The following is a 6,725-nucleotide window of genomic DNA, read 5'->3' as shown; positions in this document are numbered from 1 at the left end:
AAACATGACCATCTGGTCCCAAAGCTGCAGTGATCGATGCTTTCCACACTATAGAATTCAAGTTCCCAGCCTGGTGGGGTAGGCTCACTGTACTCTGGCCCCCATGCCCACCTCTGCGTATATAGCTGTTTCTTGCTCTTATCCTCACCTTCCCTTTATTCTGTGAGGATGCCTATTTGCCTTCACTTCCTTACTCTTTCTCATGGTATCCACTGTCGCTGATTTGCCCTCTCCTTATGGAAACCCTCCTCACATGACTTCTCCTCCAAGAATCCCACTGTCTCCTCTGGGACATGTTAGTAGCAATCTCACCCAGTGAATTACCAGGGTATGCTGCTACCACAGCCAAAAAAGGTACTAAGAGTCTGGGAACCTGGTTGATGACATCTCTGTACTCTCTCAGCCCTGACTACAAAGTCTGGTCACCCAATTCCAGCACCTGATTGCCGCTCAGGAAATGTCTGCTCAGCAACATTTTTCTTTCCTGCTTTCATGGGAAATGGCTGTTTTACTTTGTAATTTCAATAGTAGAAAATCTATTGTAGTGGGTTTTGCTCTTTAAAAGCACTTTGCTATGTACAACAGTGTTCATAGGATTTTTTTTTTTTTTTTTTTTTTTTTTCTCATGACAAAGTCTCACAATGTTGCCCAGGCTGGTCTTGAACTTCTGGACTCAAGTGATCCTCCTGCCTCAGTCCCCAAGTACTAGGATTACAGGGGCTGCTGCTCCTGCCCTGCATACTACACCCAGATGGATGCTTAGTTTTTAATGTAGATGGTAATATTTATTTCTTTTCCTTTGGGACAGGATTGTAACATGCTATGAGATCTTTTCTAGGAAGACTGACCTCATGGCATACACAGGATGAGGAAGGTTACTCTCTTAGTCAGGGGCACCTGCTCATGATTTGGGTATCAGAGTCTGAGAAGCCTGAGATGGTGATGGGGTCAGAAGTGAATGATCTGAGGGTGAGGTATAGAACCATTAAAATCCCATGCCAGTCTGTGACTGGGCCTCAGTATTGGCATCTGGGTTGTCCCATTGTCCTCACCTAAACCTTGCTCCCCTTTTTTGCTCATTCTTCTCAGCTTGCTAGGACTAGAGGAACAAAGAGAACTAGCATTTGGGGCAGATGCTAGGTAAGAGCCAAGAGAGAACCTGATGAAAGACTTGGTTCTGAGGAAGCAGTGGCCAACTCCATGAGCAGAAGACCATCTATTCATGTGTGAGCCTTTCATAGGGCCTAACCTCCAAGCTTCATGTCATGGATGCTGCCATGACCTTTATTCATGGATTAAGAGTGCCCAGCGAGGAACATTCCTGTAATCCCAGAAGCTCAGGAGCCTGAGGCAGGAGGATCACGAGTTTAAAGATAGCCTTAGCAATTTAGCAAGGCCCTAAGCAACTCAGTGAGACCCTGTCTCTAAATAAAATATAAAAAAGGGCTAGGGATGTGGCTCAGTGGTTAAGCACCCCTGAGTTCAATCCCCAGTACCAAAGGGACTGACATCTTCCCTCCTATCTGGTTCTGCTGCTCTTGCCCTGCACTGTCATATCATCCCTGAGATGGCCAAGCTTTGCAACCTGGGATCCCCATTAGCTCAGTGCCTCTGGTTTCTCAATGACCTGTTCAACTGACTCTGAGCACCACAGCCTGAGGTTCATCCTGATCACGACTTTCTTGGGCCCAGCTGCCTCCATCTGTATTACAGCTAAAGGAGCCAGAACCGGTGGGGGCTGCAGGCCAAGTTTTAATCAGAAAAAACTGCTCTCAACTATTAGCAAGTGATCAACTCTGACTGCCAAGGACATAGGGCTTAGGATTCTTGACTCACTTCCCTTGGAGCCAGCTCAGCTCCAGGTCCTGAGAAATGTGCACCTGTCAGCCAAAAGAGGATGTTTCTGCAAACACAGATGAGCTGTTTGCCCTTCTACAGCCATACCTGATTACCCAAACACCTGGTATTCATGATCTGAAACCTAGGAGGCTCCTTGAGATGTTCAGCTGGCTGCAGAGCACACACAGGAAGAACAGGAAAAAAAAAATGACTCAGGTTAGCACATCTACCCACCTTCATGGCCAAAAGAGATCAGAGATCATCAGGCTCTGTCATTTTACAGTTAAGGAAACTAAAGCTAGAGAGAAGGGTATAGTGAGCTACTGCTTCTCATGTGCCAGCTCCACAATTCTCCAGAATTGAATTGGAATCCCCACTGGGATAGCTAGTAGCCGTGTGGCCTTGAGTATTTTCTTGACTTCTCTGTTCTTCCTATGAACAATAGCCATGCTTCCAGACCTGTCAGAGGTATTGGGGGGGAGACTAAATAACAGGTCCCCACTCTATCAAAGTGCCCCTTGCACACCATGTTCTCTTTAAAGCACTTTGCACATAGCAAATACATAGCTAATCTACTGTAATGATGGATTTACTGTCTCTCTACCTGAAGACTGGGCCTGGCATGAGATTAGGGTTTAAGAAATGATTCCTTTTATCCTTGAGGTTCAGATCCTCATTGATAGAAAGCAATAATCCTTTTCCAGCCTTCTAATTCTATCCAGTACTAGTATGATTTTGTGATGTATAATGAGAATTTTATATTTTGGTCTTCATCCCAATTCTTGGCACACAGCCCCAGTTCACCCTTTGAATCTTTAAAAGTGATATCCTTTTATATGCTAATGAGATGACGAGGAGCTCCTAGGTAACTCAACATGGTCTGGTTGCCGAGAGAACCAACCATGCTTAGAGTGTCAGAACTTTCAGCACCACCCTTGGACCTCCAGGAAGAGCAGAAGGGCTAAAGGCTGAACTGATCATCAGAGGTCAGTAACTAAACCAATCATGCCTACAGAATGAAGCCTCCATAAAAATCCAAAAAGAGTGGGTTGTGAGACCCTCTAAGTTGATGAACACTTTTGGGTTAGCTTGCCCCAAGAGAGCATGGAAGCTCTGTTCTACCCTCCCAGGTCTTACCCTGTGTATCTCTTCCATCTGTCTGTTCCTGAGTTGTAACCTTTATAATAAAAAAATAAACACAAGTGGCTCCATGAACTCTATGATATACTCTAGCCAATTATCAAATCTAAGAAGGGGGCTGTGGGAACCTCAATTTGTAGCTAAGTGTTAAAGCTTGAATCGTGAATGAACCCCAAAGGCCAGTGTTTTAACGGATTGGTTCCCAGGTTGGTGCTATTTGAAGGTGGCAGAACCTATATTAGGTGGACCTCACAGGAGGTCAATAGGTTATTTCGGGTGTGCCCTTCAAGAGGATTGTGGATGTTTATTCTTTCCTCTTCCTTTCTCTTTGCTTCCTGGCTTATGATGAAAGTGGTTTTACTCTACTGTGCACTCTGGTCATGATGTGCTACCTCACCACAGGCCCAACATGCAACAGGGTCAACAAATCATATACTGAAACCTCTAAAACCATGAGTCAATGACAAAAATAATAATAATCATCTTTTGAGGATAGATTTCATTAAGATCAAATTTTGAACAAATAGGTAAATGGGCAGGGTGATGAGTAAGTACATCATCCTGATTTTAACTTGTTACAGTTTGAGATTTAGAATGCCCACAAAGGCTCATATGTTGAAGGTTTGGTTCCCAATGTTGAGAGGTGGGGCTTTTGGAAATTGGATCATGAGGATGCTAACCTTATCAATGAAGTTATTGAAGCATTCATAACTGAGTGGAACTGTTGGGAATTGGTGGAGACTGTAGGAGGTGGGATCTTGTTGAAGGGAGGAGATCCATGGACATGCCCTCTGGGACTGTACCTTGTTCCCTGTCTCTGTCTTTCTGTCTTGCTCTCTCCCTCTCTCTTCCTGGCCACCATGAGGTAAGGAACTGTGCTTCATCACACACTCCCAACCATGATGCTTTGCCTCACCACAGGGCCAAGATAAATGGAGTCAAGTGACCATGAACTGAAACCCCTGAAACAGTGAGCCAAAATAAATCTTTCCCACTCTTAGTTTTGTACTCGTAGTCAAAAAAAGTTGACTAATAGAATCCAAAGTATATAAACAAAATGACACTGTGTTTATAGGAAAACCTTAAAGCAGTTAAGAGAAAGTCTAGAAAGATCTGGAATAAAGAAAGACAAGCCTGTTTAGAAAATATAAAACCACTAGGGAAGGAGCTAATTTTAAATCCTTCATCAGGCAATGTCTGTTGTAGCAGCCAGAGTAGGGAGAGGGGACAAGGTTGGGGAGAGACACTGATATCAGAGGTGGTCAAGGCTGGAGTTTCTGTGGTTTGATCTCACAGAGCCTTAGGCTACTAGCCAGAATCAGGCTGGGGCATAAAAGAAAGGGCAGCAAGGGGTTAGCCTGAAAAAATCAATGGTGGGATCAAGAGAGAGTCGTGTCTGTTTTTTTCATGCTTTCTCCCTTTTAAAGTGTTCCTTTGTCATGCTAGGGATTGAACCCAGAGCTTTGTGCATGCTAGTCAAGCTTTCTAGCACTGAACTATGCCCTTAGCCCCTCTAATGCTTTTTCACAACTTATATTTTTGAACAGAGGTCTGTTCTGGCTGGTCTGACCTTTGAGTAAGCAGAGTGTTTGTGAAGCAGAGGAGGGATGCACCTGCCAGAGGTGGAACCAGGGCTAAGAAGGGTGTAGACTTAGGATTTCTGCAGGCAATAAGCAAGGAGACACAGGAGAAGGCATTCAGTGCTTTCTCAGGGCCTCATAAAAGCAAGGGTGGAGATGGGGGAGGGACTGGAAGACAGTGGCCAAAGCCCAGATGGAGTGAGCCCTCCTGTGTGCCCAGCACTGTGGTGAGCCCCACCAAGTGCTGGGTGCTCCATATGTATGTGTTCCTGACCCCTACTCCAACCCATTAGGCCTTTGTCCTAGAATGCATGGGGGTACTGATGGGTGTTTGCCTGGAACAGGAGTACATTTAGAAGTGAAAGCTGGAGAGCTGGGATCTGCCCATGGTTGCTTGACTTACTAGATGTCATGACCATGGTAGCTTCCTGTGGTTGCTTTAGAAAATTGCCACAAACTGGGTAGCTTATAACAAACAGAAATTTCTTCTCTCACAGTTCTGGAGGCAGAAGTCCAAAATCAAGGTGTCATCAGGGTGGTTTCTTTCAGGAGACTCTGAGAGCATATCTGTTCTGTGCTCACCCACCTCCTTTTGTTTTTCTTTGTGGTAGGGGGTATTGAGCCTAGAGTCTCAAGCATGCTAGGCAAGCACACTATCATTGAGCTATACTTTCGACTTCAGCTCTTTTAATTCTTATTATTTGCCTACTTATTTATTTTGGTACTGGGGATTAAACCCAGAGCCTTACACATACTAGGCAAGTGCTTCATCACTGAACTACTACCCTAGTCCTTTTTTATTTTGAGACAGTGTCTCACTAAGTTGCTAAGAGTTTCACTAAGTTTCTGAGTCTGGCCTCAAACTTGCTATCCTCAGCTTTTTCAGTAGCTGAAATTACAGTCATACACCACCATGCCCTGGTGCTATGCCTCTTTCTTAATTTCTGGTGACTGCCTGTGACTCTTGGCAATCTTGATTTATAGATAGATTGCTCTAATCTCTGCCTCTATCTTCACATGGTGTTCTTGTGTGTCTCTGGGTCTTCTCTTTCTCTTATAAGGACATTTGTCATTACATTTAAAGCTCTCCCTAATCTAGGATGATCTCATCTTAAGATCTTTACCCTAATTATAATGGCAAAGACATTTATTCTAACATGGGCACATTTTGGGGTTCTAGCTGGATATACTTTGGGGGGTAATTAAATCCATTACAAGGACCTTAAAAGAGCCACATTCCCAGTCAGGCGCAGTGGTGCACACCTGTAATCCCAGTGGCTGGGGAGGCTGAGGCAGGAGGATCATGAGTTCTAAGCCAGCCTCAGAAACTTAGCAAGGTCCTAAGCAACTTAGCAAAAACCTATCTCTACATAAAAAGGGCTGTGGCTGTGGCTCAGTAGTTAAGTGCTTCTGGGTTCAATCCCTGGTACCAAAAAAAAAAAAAAAAAAAAGAAGAGTCACATTCCCTTTCAAAGGCCTTGTTCTGTCTGAACACAGGGATGCTTTCACAAGGGGACTCAGATAAAATGATGGTAATGAGCATTTGGTCCATTTGGGACAGGCATATGACTTAGATTTGAGCATCTGGAAAAGTGGTAGCCATGTGGCCACCAAGCCCAAAGGTTGCAATGCATACCTTCTTTTTAATTTTTTTTTTATTTATAGATGACCACAATACTTTTATTTGTTTTTTATGTGGTGCTGAGGATCGAACCCATGCCTCACATGTGCTAGGTGAGCGCTCCACCACTGAACCACAACCCCAGCCTGCAATGCATGCCTCCTGACAGCATAAGTTGATCCATCAAACAGCCATTCTTTCTCAGAAGTTGCTCTACCATGTATTAAGAAATCATCATTTGCAGCTGGGGCTATAGCTCAGTGGTAGACACCTGCTTAGCATACGTGAGGCCCTGGGTTTAATCCTCAGCATCACAAAAAAAGTAGAAAAGGAATCTTTGGTTATTGTCAAAAATCATAGAATTAGAAAGCAGGATGCTGGATACCAGGGGACAGTGGGGGATGGGGATGGGGACTTATTGTTTAATGAGTGTCAAAGACAAAATTTAAAGATCTTAATTGCTCTTATTTGGAATTCTAGAATTGCACAACACCCCACTACATAAGATTTTTTTTTTTTTTTTTTTTTTTTTTCCAGGGATTGGA

Source organism: Sciurus vulgaris, assembly GCF_902686455.1.
Source record: "Sciurus vulgaris genome assembly, chromosome: 8".
Lineage (NCBI taxonomy): Eukaryota > Metazoa > Chordata > Mammalia > Rodentia > Sciuridae > Sciurus > Sciurus vulgaris.
This window is presented reverse-complemented; position numbering follows the sequence as displayed.